The 18,214-nt window shown below is 44.5% G+C and overlaps 1 protein-coding gene across 4 annotated transcripts in view; it reads left to right on the top strand.

Moving 5' to 3' along the window:
* The first annotated feature begins 253 nt into the window (after positions 1 to 253).
* SNAP25 (synaptosome associated protein 25) overlaps positions 254 to 18,214 on the top strand; it is an 89,198-nt gene continuing 71,237 nt past the window's right edge. For 2 of the 4 annotated variants that reach the window (XM_061626174.1, XM_061626173.1), the window contains exon 1: positions 254 to 382. The gene's annotated coding sequence lies outside the window, so the exon portion shown is untranslated. Of the gene's footprint in view, positions 383 to 10,393; positions 10,481 to 12,789; positions 12,829 to 18,214 lie in introns of those variants that run through there. The other 2 variants (XM_061626175.1, XM_061626176.1) reach the window with 2 other exon arrangements.

Below are 18,214 nucleotides of genomic sequence, written 5' to 3' on the forward strand. Positions count from 1 at the left end.
TCTTTAAATATATATATATTTACAGATTTATCTCTCTTAATAACTGGTGGAGCAAAATGCAAAGGATTGCGGTACGGTGCAGCAACAGCAGCTTCTGATGAGTCAAGCTCCCACAGACGCCAGCCTGCCTCTCCAGCTCTCCCCCCGCCCGCGCGCGCCCTCCTTTTCCTCTCCTCCCCCATCCGCCCCTCAATAGATGTCTATTAAAAGCTGCTGACGTTGGGAACGACGGCCATCTTTGATGAGGGCACAGCTCCTATTCCATTGAAGAAGGAGGCTTGGGGAAGTCAGCAGCGGCTGTTCTTACTTCCCGACAATAGCAGCACACCCCATTCTCACAACCCTCGCGGAGGCGACCGAACAGAACTCTTCAGGAGCCAAGGTAAGGGAAACACCGGATAAAAGCCTCCTGTCTTTCTTCGGAAGCCTTTTTTTTTTTTTTAAACTGCTACCAAAGGTGTGGAGGAAAGGCAGATAAGAGCTGGGAGGAGAGCTGTAACCTGACCAACCATGTTGTTGTTTTCTGACTGAGCAAACAAGAGGAAAGAAGAGAAGCCAAGAAAAGCTCTTTTACACGGCTGGCTCTTTTTAAATGTAGTGGTGCCCTCTTATCTTTTAAGAGTTTTCCTGCAGCGTTAACTCTTTGTATGTGTGTGTGTTGTGTGCGTGGGATTCTTACCTATATTGTTTTATTTTTCGAGGATGAATTTAGAGGTGATGGTTGTTTTGCTGGCTGGGAACAACCTCTCTCTTTCTCCCGCGTTGTCGTGCATGGCGCTTGTCTGCTTCCTTAGTAATGGAGGGGGGCACGATATAGGGCGGAGTATTATTGGGGTGGGGTTTGATTCTTTGGGGGGGTTGCACGTTGGCCGACAGTCTTCGACGGGAGATACAGGTCCAGTACCATGGACAGCGGCGTCTGCGGCGGCGGACACTGTCGCAGCGACCGCAGAAATCCATCAGGGAAGCGTGCGCAGCTAAAAGCTTCACTGCAGCAGTGGGCTTCGATTCAGCACCTCGGACAGCAGGGCGCCTCTATCACGGGATCATCCAACATTCCAAACGTAGGGTCCGGGTCAGTATTCTGCACGGTGCTCAGTTGGTGCACAGAAAGCCCGGTTGCAACAACGCACATACAGCAAAATGCTTGGGGGGAGGAGGTCAGGAGGTGGGGGAGTGAGACCAAACTTAGATATATCAGATGCACCGTACGTATGTGTGTAGTAGACGGATAGGCGCACATTAAATTCTGTAAAATGTCAATACGATTTAATTCTTAGTTTCCAGCTTCTCTTCGTCGCTTGGTCAACACTGATTTTCTGTCAAGGGTGGCTCTGTTTACACGCCATAACCCTAGCCCGAGCTGTTTCTGAATCTCAAAATATCCGCATCCATAGTCACTTAGGAAAGGCAAAGCCTCTTCTGACCTCTGTATTGCAGAGCCCTGCAGCGAAGCCTCGGCTTGTTTTTGTCCACCCACCCAAGCCGTGGGTTCTCGTTTTCCTGTGAGGAGAGCCTGTTATTAAGCGGATTAATTTGAAAAGGTGAGCGGGAGGCAAAGAAGGGGGCGGGAGACAGTGGTGGTAAGACAACGTTCGTGCCTTTCCTGTCAAATATTAAAGTTCGTATTTTGCTTGTAACTTGTGTGCTCTGTTTTCAATACGTTAAAACATGGGGGGGTAATCAAAAAAGAAATCCTCTCTCTCTCCCCCGCCCCCCTAACATTGTGTGCAGTGACCAAACTGCGAAACTTCCAGCGGGTTTGGAAAGAAACCTCTTGTGATCCCAGCGCTCTGTCATTTTCCTACAGACTTCATCCATAGCTTCATTCATCTTTTTTACTCACTGCTACCTTACTAGTAAACGATGGAGGACCATTCTTAAACAGGACTATGGGGAGCAATAAGAAGAGAGTATCTGGGGTTCAATAGGTAGATCGCTGATGAATGTGGGGTTTAAAACCTCGGGCTCCCCCGCAACCGTCCACCCACAGCACCTCGACTTGAGGGGAGGGGAACCGAGCGAAGAGGACTCTGCTCCCCGTGTGCACTGCAGCGCTCCCCGGGCTGCGCGTGCATCTTATGTAACCGATTTGCTGGAAAGTCTTTAAGGCAACATTCCTGGCCCATGTAGCCCATGCGCTGGTCAGGACCGCCGATGCCCATAAACGGGAATACGGTTCCTTTGAAAGGTGGAAGAGGGTCCAGGAGACCGACCCTAAGCAAGAGAGCTTCTACAGAGGTTGTTTAAAAAGAAAAACGAAAAACGAAGGCATCAGCATTACGCTTCCTCTCCAGGCTCTTTGCGTATTTGCGTCAAACGAAAGCCCTGACGTGCCAAAGCATCAAGCGAAATGATCCCCGGTGCTTTTCTTCTTCATCGCAGGCGAAAGGGTAAAGGGGGGGGGGAAGGAAACCCGCAGTGTTAGGGGGCGGGAAAATGCTTGCTTCTGGGATTGATAGGCAAACCAGGGGACCGTGAGGCGTTGTTTCCATCCAGCAGCGCCTCTAGAAGTGATGGGGGACGACTTCCCAGGTGGTGCCCATTCATGGCTACGGGCTGGAGGGAGACGCGTCAGCTCAGCTCAGCTGACGGATTAAGAGAGCTGATTGAGAAAACTCCCGGAGATCAGGCAACGAGCACCAGAGAATCACCCAGCGGGCCTTCGCTTTCCGATGTCATATTTAGCTTCTGTCTCCATCTGCTGCATTAAACACCGGCGTGGAGGGGGCACGTTTAATCATAGGATGACAAGATCGATTAGGGGCTGCTTAGCTAGGTTGGATTCCTCTTCTCTCATCCCCCCCCCCCAGACACTCTCCATCCTTTTCACATAAGCTTTTAAGTCAAAATCGTAGGGTCTCTTGAAATTGAGCAGAGCTGGTTGGCTTGTTTTCTGCTCATTTCCTGGTCTTGGCTTGGGTGATAATCGGTGGAATTATTCTTCTGGTTGGCGACGGCTGCCCAACCCAGTTTTCCCCGGCAGATGTACACGCAGCAAAATAGAAGCGGGCGAGACGTCTCCCTTTATTTAAAAAAATATTAACCCCTTCATGGAAGTGTTGTCGTTTAGGTGTGGGCTTGCCAGGGCCATTTGGCAAAGCAGGGAGAAAAAGAGACTGGGCGGTGAAATGAAGGCTGCCTTTTCGAGGAAGGCTGCTGTCGAAGAAGGCATGGCGAGGAAAGGGTGTCTTTCTCAGCCTCAGGACTGAATCGGCGGTGGGGGCAGAAGCAGTGTGGTTCCTACGCCTCCAGACCCAGAGGATGGAACCCAGGATCATCTCCAGGAATCGTGCCTCCGCCGTCAGAAGAAGAAACGAGGTGGGGGTGGAGAATGCAGCTGGTAACTTAGAAGAGGACACATGGGGTTGGACGTGGGGCAGGCTCTAACCCCAGAATCAGAAACCCCAGGGCCGAGCCCCCAGCCTTGCTGCTTCTGACCATAGATCCTGCTTGCTGGCTTCCCATTGACCACTGTGAGAACAGGATGCTGGACTAAATGGGCCTTTGGGCTCTTCTTATGTACTTAGGAAGAAGCAATAGTAGTGCCTCTGAGAATGGACAGAATGCCTTTTGTGCCACAGCCAGCACAGACATGACTTCCAGGCACCTGAAAATCAAAAACTTGAAAAGATAGACCCTCAAGGACAGCCAGTGTCACTGGCAGTGGCTGGCAGGTGGAGCAAACATTAGCAGCAGTGCAGACCAGGCTGGAAGCAGACAAACACACACAGAAGTGGAGACCATCTCTTAAGGAATAACCTGCAGGAAGCTTTCCATTTGGGCCTGCCAATGTGGAATTCCACAGTGGCTTCTCTGACTGCCAAATGCTGTTGCAGGCAGTGGGATTTGGAAGGAGGGAGTGCTTGCTGCTTTTGCAAAAAGTGTAGCTTGGCCAGGCAGTTATTTCAAGAGTGCAACAGCTGAGATCACTTGGGGCTGTTGGTTCCAAAGAACTGCCAGAGAGGTATCCCAAGGAAAGGGGAATTCCTGCCTTAGTGTCCCAAGACTATTAGCCCCTAGAACTTTCTCTTACCGCTAAATGGGTCTCTTAATGGTAAGATAACTGGAGCAACACTGCTTAGCCTCCTTGTTCAACTGACTCTGCCCCACAGATAGGAGGGGTAGAATCAAGCACTCTGTCTCCCAATTTCCTTTGCTTTCTTAAAAAAGCATAGTCTGCAAAGGATCTTGGTTAAGTAGCATTTTGTTTATCTATGATATTTGAACCATGAGGACTGCATCCTGAAACCCCAATAACACTAATGCTGAAATGGCAAGGCCCCAATATACAGTATATGTACCCATGTCCTACCGGAATCGTGAAACTAATGACATGTAAATGTGAGTAAAACGTCATCCACATAAAAAGAGAGTGAGGATATAAAATGGAAACTCCAGTCTTCAGTTGCAGAGTTCAGCATCCGACCGAAAGAGTTTTAGTGACATTCACACAATGCCATGTACTAACCTACTTTCTGTTGAGTCAGACCATTGATTTGTTTAGTCTAGTTCAACTGGCAGAAGACTCAAGCAAAGCTCTTTCCCAGTTCTGTCAGCTGAGATTCCCCCACCCTTTTAAAAATTGGAGTTGCCAGGGTCTGAGGGCTGCCTGCTAGCAATGGACATGGCTAAAGTGGGTGTGGTCAGTGTGCACTCACATGCATGCCTACACACTCACCACACAAACAGCAGCACATGTGCAGACCACAACCACTCATCAGAGGAGGGGGGGGGAAACAGGTAGGCAGACACACCAACGTTTGAACACTCAGACAGCCCAGCAGAGGAGGTGCCATTTGCAGCATTGTTGCTCCCCATCACAGAGCAAGGGAAATGTTTTTCATCTCCATTGCAGAGCTGGGCTAGAGGGCTCTGCTCCTACTCCAGCGCTGCAATGGGAAAGAAAAACAAATTGATTCAAAGGTCTCCTTACCTTGCCAAGAAGCCTCTTCTCCCTCTGATGTGGCATAGTTGGAAGAAGGGCTCAGGACACAGGAAGGAGTGTTCCCTTCTGTTTCCCAAGCTCTTTTTGTGCAAATATGCGGAGGTACTATGCCTTTGAATGCCAGTTGTTGGGAATCACAGGTGGGGAGAGTGCTGTTGCATTCAGGTTCTGCTTGTGGGCTTCCCAGAGTCAACTGGTTGGCCAAGATAAGAACAGAGGCTGGGCTAGCCTGATCCAGAAGAGCTGTTCATATTTTCACAAACTTTCTGCTCCCTTTTTTGCTCTTATTTAAGGGAAAATACCCTTTTGGATATGGCCTCTTGGTTGATATAACATTTATGCCTTGCTGCCATCTTCCCATCCACTTTATTCTGTGCTTGTGTAATATTAATGTAGTACTGTGGTTAGAGTGGGTTGGGAACTGAAAATATCAAGCAAAGAACCATTGACGTGGGATATGATGTTACCATCTAGGAATAGCTACTTTTATTTTTTCCTAGCTTGTTTAGAATATGTTCTGTGTAGAACAATTCTTGGCTTGGTGTTTCTTTTTCCAGTTCCCCAAACTCATTTCCAGTGTAAAAAAAAATTAGCAATGGTTGAACTTGGCCCCATCAGAAATAAGCCCCCACAAACCCAAAATAAAACAACTACTTTATTTCTGAGACTCACATTATGAAAGCCAACATGGTGCCCTTCAGATGTTGGACACCAATTCCTGTCAGCCTCAGCCAGTATGGTCAGTGGTCAGGGATTATGGGAACTGGAGTCCCACAACATCTCGAGGGGAACATCTTGGCTACCCTTGGAATATCCAGTGACTTTAGATACAGTATATACTTAGGAAAGAATCTAAGCATGTGTTGAATTACATTTTCAGTTTCACACTTCCATTTCTATTCTGCTTTTCAGTCCATAATTTTTGAGGGGATGGGACACTCACTATTCCATTGCTCTTCCTCTCCATCTAAAATGGTAAAGTTCGGCTGCCAGCATATAGCACAGAAGTGTTGATCATGTAGCTTGGCAGACATGTCCTTACCCACATTGTTGAACCTGGGCCTTAGGGCTCAGTTGACATCCTTTGACAGAATGTAGAAATATCATTACTGACATAAATGATTTTGGTTGAATTAAATTCATTCTGCTGTAATTAATTTGCTCTAGCGTGGCTTGAGCAATCTTCCTTCCTAGCTGAATTTACAACAAGAAGTCAGTCTCAGGGTTAGAGATGGGTCAGAGGGGCAGTGCTATTAAACTGCAGGTGCTGGGAGATGTCATTGCTGAACAATATTATAGAGCTAAACAATTTGCATTCTAATTTATTGGAGCAGCAGGGCAATATTTGTATATCTTCATCTGTTATTCATCTGTATAGATGATTAGATCTATAGTAAGCAGCATGGAAATGTTATGGCTCATGTGGGGAATCAATTTCATGGCAGAAGAGTTTTCAGGCTTCAGTCCTATACTTATTTATTTATAAATACAAATAAATCTGGGGCTTGGCCCCTTTGAACTCAATGAGACTTACTTCTGGATAGCCACGTACAAGTTTCCACTGGCAGTATCTTCCACATCAGGGGCTATAATCCTTCCAATTATTCCTTGCTTTAGGGATAAGTGGTACCAAATTGTATCTGTGTTATAAATGCAGTAGGCATGTGCAAAGTGGAGTATGTTATATAATTTCAGGATATGCAATTAGAAGAAGTAGTGATCAGACCTGTCCAACTGAGAATGACGCATACCATCAATTCCCCACAGTTTACTTCTGTTGCAAATTTTGGAAACATTCTGCAATTTAAACATTAAGAGGCTATCCAAATGTTGTGTGTGTGCATGCATGTGCATGTGCGTGTGCCTGTACATTGGTCAAATATATTGTTATGCTGCACCCTCTTCTATCGTAGCTTTAGATTGTTCCTTCTTTAGCAGTGGTAGATGTGGTATCTTGTCTGATCTAGTAACAGCAGCTGAATTCTAATCCAAGGGAAAAGAAAGACTAGGAGCAAGTTGTCATGAATGTCTCATTGTTCCTTTGGATGATGAATGCTCATCTGGTATTGGCCAAATTGAATTCATGCTGGCTGCAACCATCAAATATGTTTAGCTTTTCATCTGGAATTATGCCAAGCCATGTATGTTTTGTGTTCTAAAGAGCCCCCATTAAAAACCCAAATCTCAGTATCAAACCATTTACAACCACATTAATGGCACCCGATGCGAATATGTTGACTTACACCCATCAAGTATTTGTTCCCAGTTATATGTTTGCAGTTATATTAATACAAATTGAAGATTTAATCACAGGATTGCAAATCTGACTTTTTTCTTTTTTGTTACATTCAGTGTTTCATAGACCTTGAAGTATTAGAGATAACACGTTTCTGTGAATATGTGAAATTGCTTCTGCTACCCCAAACGTATTTCTTTGATATTGTGAAAATGATGATGGTGTTTCTAAAGAGAGAATACATGTACTAAAGAAAAATCTATGTTTAAGTATTTGGAATGGATTTACTGCACGCTTGAAGTATGCATTTTTGGTCAAATCTTATACCAAGATCCTGGTGGTTTTGGATCAGAGTCTTCCCTTTCCTAATTTGATGTAAGCATAAATAATTTTTAACTGAGGTATTCACCAATAAGAATCTAGTGCTGATTTGACCATTTGAAAGTAAGGAACTGCTTTGAACATATGTAGATTAAACCATAGGTTCTTCTAGCAGCAGACTCTGACTGAGGGCTCATCTACATAGGAGCATTTCTTCATAGGAAATACACTGCATTTACCTTCGTAATAGATTTGCACCATCCGCAGTTCCTGTTCAATGTTAGCTGCCAGTTATTTTTTTCTCATTCACACAAGCAGGCATTCCTCTGGGGACGATTACTCTCGCTGTTTCCTTGTGGCCCTGCCCTCTGATTATACATTTCTACTCCCTCTGGTTGCTAGGTGACTGAACATGTTCTACTAGCTGCAGTAGGTTCCTTTAAAAAAAAAACCCAGCAGTGCGAATATCTGTGTTTTCTGTAGGTAGGATTCAGCTGAAATACAAATCTTTGTTTGAGCAGTGTTATGCTTTTATGCACAAGTTAAGGGAAAGAAGAAAATAAAGGCACCATTTGCAGCAACATAAAAAAAAGCAGGCAGAATGGAGGAGGGCAACTGGAAGTTGTTTGTCAGTAGGGTTTCCAGGTTCAGGGCCTGAGACTGATCCTGTATCTTTAGGAGAAGAGAAAGTCAGACAAGTGAAGGTGTTCTTGCAACATTGTAATGGGAAAAACCACAAGGTGGAATTCTCCCTTCCCCCTGCACAACTTGTAAAGATACAGAAGACCTCTGGGAGGCTGGGCCTGGCAACCAAGAGGTCTTCTGTATCTTTACAAGTTGTGCAGGGGGGAGAATTCCACCTTGGGGTTTTTCCCATTACAGGCTTGCAAGAACACCTGCACTTGGCTGACTTTCTCTTCTCCTAAAGATACAGGATCAGTCTCAGGCCCTGAGCCTGGCAACCCTATTTGTCAGCCTACAGGAAACAAAATGAAAGAAGGGAGAAGATAGTGGGTGTGGAGAGGGGAACGATTGACACACCCACCTAAAAGTATTGGAGCAAAGAGTCTGTAAGCACTAGAGAAATGGAGTGGAGCCATTTTTCCCTCTCCTTTTCATATTATCAGCGAATTCGCTTAGTACAGATTTACAGGGGGGAAACTGCTCAATAGCTTCTGTTTGCAGTAATGTCATGTGACCCATGCAAATTTAAAGGAGATGTGAGTAGCACCAAACACACAGTAAACCACTGTGTAGATAAGCCCCGAGTGTTGCTCTTCAGGATCTTGGGCAAAAGTCCTTCCAAGCCCTTGTACTATCTGAGATCCTCTTGAGACACCACTAGGACGTTGTGCTTTACCACTGGGCTATGAACTGATCAATTTTAGGTATTAATAAATAAGAGTAATGAATAAGTGAATCTTTTGCATTGAAAATGACAACATAATTTGCATGTAGTTATTGCCATTTCATGTTTGCACAGAAGCCAGCCTTCCCCAGCATGGTTCTGTCCAGGTGTTTTGGACCACAATTCACATCAGCCCCAACAGCCAGGGATGATAGGAGTTGTGGTCCAAAACATCTGGGGGGAACAAGGTTGGGGAAGGCTGATGTAAAACCTTTGCTAGTTTTCAGATACGTTTTAATCGAGTATTTTTTTAAAAAAAATCTCTCTCACACACACACTTGCACTCGCACTCACACAAACACACACACACAAACACTATCATTTTCTCAGTACCAGTAGAGTAACTCAGCATTAAGAATATTAACGCAAAGAAGGACAGAAATTACCATTAAAAGTACACTTCTAACTAGTAAGGGAGGTAGCATTTGTATACATGCTTAAGTAATTATAGTTTTTAATTTCATAAAAAGATGACAAAATTATTTTGTCCATAATTTGCTACTAGAAAAACGGAGTAACTTTAGAATGATCATAGCTGAGTGCTAATAATAACTGGTAAAATATCCTAACCCTGCTACCTGACAATCAGGATCAGGGATTGGACCTTGGATCTTGCATATGGGTTCTGATACTGAGCCAAGTACCCTCCCTTAACAGACATGCTAAGAGGACTTTTCTTAACAGACATCCAGTACAGGCAAAGGTTGTGATCTATAATAGTCCTGTGAAGGGTTTCTCAGAAGAAATAAGATTGTGACTTTTTAAAGGGATGTGTACATGCTTTTGGCTTGCACAAATCATAGCCAGCAATAACATAGAAAAAGAGAAACAATGGGTCCAGGGGTTTGGGGGGGGTCAACAGTGGGACCCCTGCTGAGGTGTGGTTCTTGGCAGGTCCTTGACACTGCCAGCCCATGTCACTATCTGTACTCAAAGGGTTTGACAACCAGATAGTGTAGCTGCAGTTTCAGGGTGTGACATGGCGCATGAAAGCCCTTTTGGAATAATATGTGATGGTTGTGTACTCATGTGAAATGCCTTGTGGAGTCAGTCCATCATGAATTTGACCCCTAAAATAAATTGCATCACCAGCTATAAAGCATATCCTCTCTCAGCATACTGATGTGCAATATGTTTAAGATATGCCTAGTAAAGTAATGGCTCTAATGTCAAATGTATCTTTTTACAAGCAAGGAAATAGTTTTGAGACAGATGCATTTTGGATGCTGTAGCAGTTAGTGTAGTGAAAGCCTGATGGGCAGGCACTGTTTAGAAAGGAGAGGATAATGAAAGAGAATGGAAACCCCCTCCAGGTTCTGAGTATTCACTGAGCATTGATACATAGATGTCATCTTTCATGTGCTGTAGGGAGAGCTTTATATATATATATATATATATATAGTGCGGGTATTTCTAAGATGCCAAATATTCTCTCTTCCCCTTAGGTGACAGAAGCCTATTAGGCTATCGGTGCCATCCATTCTGGATCTTAACTTTTCACAGTTTTGACCTCTGCTCTGAGAACACATTCTGACCTTGAGAACTTCTATTCCCCTATTAAGAAAAGGTACAGCAAGGTCTTTATGACCACTGAAGATATGGTAACCCATCACTGCTTTGCTGCAAAGAGAAAAATAGTGACCAGGGAAATTATTGTTGACAGTACTGAATCTGTCACATCAATGTCACACTCTTCCCTCAATTAGGTCAAGCTAGTGAACATCACCAACATCACCTTGACCCCACTGGAGGTAGGTTAGGCTAAGATATCATGATGATCCCCAGTCAAAATCCAACAAGGGGCTTTCCTTCTGCCCAGTGCCCACCTATCCAATCTCCCCCCTCCTCCACATTCTCTTCCCTTCCTCCCCTCCACCTTCTTCCCTACACCTTCCCTTCATCCCCTTCCCTCTCCCTTCCCCCTTCCCCTTCCCCTACCCCAGGTCACTTTCACCTATCCTAAGTATGATTGAACAGGAGTAAATTCATCGAATATGCATGTAAATGATCAAACCTACCCTACCCTCCTCCTCCTTCCTATCACCTCTCTCCTGCCTCTCCCTTCCCCCTACTTCCCCTTTGCTCTCCCTCTCCCCTTCCCCTCTCCTCTCCCCTCCTTCTCCCTCCCTCCCAATCAGGACTGCATCTCCAAAGATGGAGAATTAAACTTTTGTATATTTGTTGGTGTTCTTCTTACTCTGCTTCTTTCCTGTGTTACTAATGTTTCTATAGAGAATCTAACCTAGAAAATTGTATTTCTCTCATTATTCATCCTAGAAATCTGTGCAAATTTATTTTTATTAATTTCAAAGCCTTTTCAGTAGCCAATGTCATATGATGGCAAAGACAGCCTTTTGTGTTTCAAACTGGAAGTTATATTCTATAATTTTGGGTGCATTGTTGGATCTGAAACTGCAGTTTGATGTAAAATTAGACAGATTACAATATGTTGCTACTTAAGCAATGACTCTAGCTGTTGGAAAAAAACAAACTTGGTCTGCCCAAGATGCATGTTTTCAGTCTCCTATTCTTAAACCACTCCACTTAAGGAAAGGTGGGTATGGTGAATTAAAAACATAAAGCATACCTAGAAATTTGCTAGAATATATTTCACCTCCCAGTGTTTTATCTTGTGCAAGCTGAGACACTCCTCATGTCCATTGGAAACTATTCTGCAGAAAAGTCAATGCCATTATTCCTCAATTGTTTTTGGAGGCTTTTTTAGTGTAAATTATGCAAAGTATTACTGCACTTCACATATTTACAGAAACCGAAGCAAAAGAAAATGATTTACTATAGGAAACTTCACTAAAATTGCAAAGTAAATCAAACAAGTTTGAAGTGTGTATCTGAACTATATCAACCTTCTTAATATTGTTGCTTCCTCCCTGCTAAAACAAGATCAGCACAGCACATGTCTTCTTTCTATTCTTTGGGCTGATTGCAGGTGTTGCCACCTCTCACCATATGCTCAGAGGCACATGTTACCAAATTCTTCCAAGCTACACAGGAAGTGGATTGGACTGTGAAAGACCAACCCAAATTATGTGTGCATTTTTATAAATTTGTAGGGCAGTCCAATATCTCAGAGAGGAGTTCAGGTCTCCTGCTCCCCTTGTGCATTTACTATGGCTGCCCAATTCCCCTGCTTTTTAAAGTTTGATAGAAATATCTGTTGGCTATAGGTATGTTCTTAAACCTCAAGGTGTGGGTTTGGGTTTTTTTGGCCTATTAGTGAATAACAATATGAGACTGGTTTGATTCAGAAGAACCATTGATGAAGCCCTTAGAGCAAGCATTCCTCTTTCACTTTGTTAGCATCTATGTGCAATGAAAGGTGATGAAAAAGAGCCAGGACTTGATGAAAGTCTAAAGTTGTTACTTGGTGGTTGCAACTTGATAAGCAAGTTGCAATTGATAATCGAGACCCAAAGAGTTATATGGCATCACACCATTAGGAAAAGCTTTCTGGCATATCACATGGAACTGGTAAGTGAGAATTCTAGCAGGAAACCTGGAAGTCTTCATTAAACAGACTCTATCCAGACTGCAACTGTTAAAAATAATTCTACCGAGTAATGAAGGGATTCACACGACTATGTTCTTTGTGTGATTATTATAACTCAGTCAATGAACAAGTTCAATGGCGATCCAGAGCCTTTAGGATTGCAAATCATAGAGCAAAGCTTGAAAACAACAAGATTGCCTATGGAAAAGTTTTCATCCTGCTAGCTTAGTCCCTCTGATGACCCCTGAAGTCAGGAGGATGACTTTAAGGGGAAACTATGTATGAACAGCTGCACAATTAGGTCTCCTAATCACGCGGAGAGCCTACACACATACAGCTGTATATGTAAGGCTTCCATTGACAGACACCCCATAGAACAAGTGAATGTCAGGACCAAAGCTGGGCAAGTAAGTGCTATCCCACACATCCCTCCATATAGCGAACATGTGTGTTTAGTGAATGTTCGTACGAGGGTTTATGCTGTTGAGTAGTTATACGCTGGTATGTTTTTTGTTATATGGCTTAATCAGTGTGAACATCCTGTGTGAAGGATCCTGGCACAGTGCTGATTTAAAGTCAGTTACTTATACACATGAGTAGCTGCAGACAAGGTGCATGCCTACAATCATGTGAAGTAGTGTACATTGGAAGGATACAACCTACAGCCATTTCTGCAATCAGAAAAGTACATCTTCAAGCTTCTCTGTAGCAGCAGGAATTACTGTGACAGCATCTTTGCACAGTCCAGTTCATACTACCATCCTCCATGTGATTGTATGTTGCTTGCATGTAGGAGAATACAGACCTCTAGGAACTTGCCATCAGTGCAAAGGGCTTAAATGAATGAGAGAGCTTGACTGAATGATATTCTAATTCCTTCCTCCTGTACAATTTTGTTATGTATGATTCTAACTCAGCAGAGGGGAAGAAGCACCTCCACCACACCAAACCAAGCTCACCTTAGCAGGTCCACCAGGTAAATGAAGAATGCTCAGTAGCTAAATACTTCGCATAAGGAATCTGTAGACAGGCGATTGCATTCCTTATTGTTTGTTTTTTTCTACTGCTAAACTGCAGATCTGGCATCTGCAAATGAGCCCTTGTTTTGTTGGCTTTTGGCACAGCTAGAGCCTGCCTGTATGCGCCCTGCTGTCTGGAAATCAGTGTTTGCAGAATGCACCTATTGTACGGCTGCTCAGATGGAGTCTTATCAGAGAGACAGGCCTGTGAACAAAGCAGTAAATATTGTCATCCAGTTGGGTGTGTCGTTTGAAATGCATGGTTGATGCCCAGCTGATTCTCACAGTACCCCAACAATGTTTTTGGGCTGATTGAAGCTGTAGAACATTGGAACAAATGTGCAGTGGGTTTCTTGAGATGGGACTGAAATATTTCTGAGAAGACATAACTGAAATGATGCATCCTCAGCAAGTATTTGAAAGGGTTATTTAATAATTAAATACATAAATGAGAGATAGCACCCTGTCGGATGGCAGTGGGGAACATGTGCCCTGCGGGCCTAATTAAACCCACCAGCCCTCCCCATTTAGCCTGTGAAGCTGTTTCAGTGAAGCTGCACCCACCTCCCCCTATACTAAGGAATGATTTACTGGTTAGATTGCCGTGTTGGGTTTTGTTTCCTATTCCTTACACCAGTGGTGGTTGGTGGCTCCATGTCAGTGGGGCAGTGGAATCCACTCCATGTTTTAGTCCAAACTTTCAAGGAGCTGTCCAAGGTTGGGCAGCTCCTTGAAAGTTCAGACTAAAATGCAGACTAAAAATGCAGACTAGAACTGCCCCACTGACATGAAACCACCATTCACCAGTGACTCCCACTGACAGTCACCTAAAACTAGGGCCAGTTGTTTATTTATTTATTTATTTATTTAATTACATTTCTAGACCGCCCTATAGCAGAAAGCTCTCAGGGCGGTGTACAACAAATAAAATCACAATTAAAATATGAGCAAGTGTGGAAAAAATATATATATATAGTACAATTATAAAACATTAATAAAATTGCCATTGAGATTTAAATTAAGATCATATTAAGTTTAAAATGTTAAATTAAAATATTTAAAAATTTACAAAATTTAAAAAGCCTGGGCGAAAAGGTAAGTTTTTACCTGGCGCCGAAAAGATAACAGAGAAGGCGCCAGGCGTATCTCGTCTGGGAGGGCATTCCATAGTTCGGGGGCCACCACCGAGAAGGCCCTAGATCTAGTTGTTGATCTCCGGGCCTCTTTATGGGTTGGGACCCGGAGAAGGGCCTTCGACGTCGAGCGTAGTGAACGGGTAGGTACATAGCGAGAGAGGCGCTCCATCAGGTATTGCGGTCCGATGCCGTTTAGGGCTTTATAGGTAAGAACCAACACTTTGAATCTGGCCCGGAAACATATCGGTAGCCAGTGCAGCTGCGCCAGGACAGGTGTTATATGGTCAAATTTCTTTGTCCCAGTGAGAACTCTGGCCGCAGCATTTTGCACTAGCTGAAGTTTCCGAACCGTCTTCATAGGTAGCCCCACGTAGAGTGCATTACAGTAGTCCAATCTAGAGGTTACCATAGCATGGATAACTGAGGCAAGATGCTCCTTGCTCAAATAGGGTCGTAGTTGGGCTACCAGCCGGAGCTGGTAGAATGCATTCCGTGCCACCGAGGCTACCTGAGCCTCAAGTGACAGAAGCGGATCTAATAAGACCCCCAAACTACGTACCTGTTCCTTTAGGGGGAGTGTAACCCCATCTAGGACAGGTCGAACGTCAACCATCTGGGCAGAGGGTCCTCCCACCAACAGCATCTCAGTCTTGTTAGGATTGAGTTTCAGTTTATTAGCTCTCATCCAGCCCATTATCGCGGCCAGGCAGCGGTCTAGTACATCAACAGCCTCACCTGAGGAAGATGAAAAGGAGTAGGCCAATTGTGGGCCAATTGTTTAGACAGGGGATAATCCTGAGTAGAACAAAAAATTAAATGAAGCCTGTCATTATACCACCATAGAATGGGCAAGTGGTGGTTGCTTCAGTGCTGGGAAATATTCCTGCACACATACTCATGCTGTCCGAGCCTGCCCTGGGATGACATAACAGCAGAACAGGCTGGGTAAAGCTGGGAGTATGAGCCATGGCTGCTTCTTTTTTCCTCACCTGTATGGACAAATGTGAACATGCTCTTGAGCCAAACATTTTTTTTCCTTTCAACCTCTGGTTTCCTGTGGGCTAAAATAAAAGTGGGAATCAGCTGGTGGGGGCCTGCTTAAGGTAAGGCATTGTCCTGAAGCCCTTGTTGTTGTTATATGCCTTCAAGTCAATTACGACTTATGGCAACCCTAAGAATCAGCGACCTACTGTTGTTCAGATCTTGTAAGTTCAGGTCTGTGGCTTCCTTTATGGAATCAATCCATCTCGTTTGGTCTTCCTCTTTTTCTGCTCCCTTCTGTTTTTCCCAGCGTTATTGTCCTTTCTAGTGAATTATGTACTCGTCTGGCTTTGACCCAGCTGCGTCATTAGTCACAGCACTACTCGTACTTGTCCTTTGTTCTTCCCCAGTAGCTCGGTGAGTGCCTTCTGACCTGGGGGTCTCATCTTCCAGCACTATCTCGTGTTGCATTTTGGATATTTTGTTCATAGCGTTTTCGTGGTAAGAGATATTCAGAGGTGGTTTACCATTGCCTTCCTCTGAGTTTGGATGCATCTTAGTCTGGTGTCTCAGCTTTGACCATTCCGCCTTGGGTGCCCCTTCTAGGAGTCTAGCCTCTTGGTCTAGACTCCTGATGGCATTGCTCTCAGCTTCTTCAATACTCTCAACCCCCCTTACCGTGTTAAGGTATGCATCCTAGAGGGGGCATGAAGCCCTAGGCCTCCACATATCTGAAGGAGACAATAAAAAATATGGTTCTAAATCAGGGGCAGGGACCCTTTTTCAGCCTGAGGGCTATACTTCTTTTCGGGCAACTTTCTGGGGGCCACATGCCAGTGGCAGCCAGAGCCAAATGCAAAAGTGGGCAGAGCAATGGATGTGATTGTTAAGGTCCCTTTCCCATTGGGCAAAAACCAGAGGTTTCTACACATACACACCCCTCCGTGCTTCTTCCAGGCAAGCAAGGAGCATTACCACAGTCCAAGGCCGTATTCTATCCAGGCACACATTCTAACGTTCAAGAAGGATGTGGCCTGGGGAGGGTGTCTGGCCTGGGAAGAGTCTCAAGGACCAAAGAGAGAAGCCTGAAGAGCTGCATTTGGCCTCTGGGCCTGAGATTCTCCACCCCTGTTATAAATGTACAGTAAGGCTGCGCACCGCCTCCTGTACCCACACTTTGGCTCTGATCTGTGGGGGGGGGCATCAAGCTAACCCACCGTCGGTTGACCTGGGGGCCACCACCTTATCCCACCCCAGATCCAGTCCTGAATGAGTTTAGGGGCAGGGCTAATGTTTAATTAGGATTTTAAAACCCTAATTAAACCTATAACCGGGGGGGGGAGAACTTGTGGCTCCTTCCACCCTTCCCCGACCAAGATGGGGGTCAATTCTGCAGGTTGTTGCAATGTGCCTCTTTCTCCCAGACTGATGTCTCAGTAGAGGCATTGATTGGAGGAGAGACATCACAGCACCCTGCAGAATCAACAGCTTTGCTGAACAGCTGATCAGCAGAGGGGTACAATCCTGTGCAGGTCACTCTCTGCAAACCACTTTCCTAAGGAAAGTACTTTGCAACCCACCCACCCCCCTGCAGGATTGCTCCCTGGCTTCAACAGCCAACAAGCCAAGGGAGCAAACCTGTGTGATGCAGGTTTGCAAAGTGCTTTCCTGCAGGAAAGTGCCTTGGAAACTAGCACCTGCAGCAATTCTATGTGTGGCAGTAGTGCTCAGGCAGGGAGGTGAGCTGTGGTTGCCTTTTCTCCCTGTCTGATCTCCTGCCTCCTGAGAGCCCCGGGTCACTCCGGGTCATCCAATTTGACCTGTAGTGTTCCCCGGCTGTCAGAACCCAACTTGGCCAAGGTCCAAATATATCCAAATAGGCCTTATTTGGCTCGGGAATCAGCCAAATCCGGAGCACAGCTTGAATGTACACATGAATACATACACCATATTTCAGCTATCTCATAGATTGACTGAAGTGAACGCCTCGGTGTTGGTGTGCACTGGCTGAGGATCTAGCCCAGAAGAAAATGTTATTTTTTTAAAAAAGAAATCCTTGGAAAATGTTGCACACATGAAAAAGAGGTGCCTTGATTAACCACATCACAAGCTTGTTCAAACTTATTTATTTATTGGAAATGGTTGAATTACACCTCATTTATTAGCAGGGAAAGTGAAACATCAAGCAGAATGTCACAGGGAGCCAACCGACTCATCAACAGTTCAGTAACCATATGACCATTTGAAGAGGAGCACTTGACGTATAACTCAGATCTATATGTGGGAAGATAATTTGCAGCAAATAATTTATCTAATGCAATTTTGCATCTTTTTTATACATGGATTTTCTATTAGCATGTCCCAAGACATGTACATATGTTGACATACCCTGTTTGCAATTTATTGTTGAATTTCCAAATATCATTATTGGCTTCTGTTTTGGGTTTCTCATGAACTAGCTGAAAATATCAGAGTTTTAACTCTTCATTGCAGATGGATGTCATATCACATGCACACAATTCTGTTTATATATTTTATTACATTTATACCCCGCCTTTCCTCCAAAGAGCTCAAGGTGGTATACATGGTTCTCCTCTCTCTCCATTTTATCCTCACAACAACCCTGTGAGGTAGGTTCTATCCTTAAAATGATTTTA

This window comes from Rhineura floridana, chromosome 4 (assembly GCF_030035675.1).
Source record: "Rhineura floridana isolate rRhiFlo1 chromosome 4, rRhiFlo1.hap2, whole genome shotgun sequence".
In the NCBI taxonomy this organism is placed as follows: domain Eukaryota; kingdom Metazoa; phylum Chordata; class Lepidosauria; order Squamata; family Rhineuridae; genus Rhineura; species Rhineura floridana.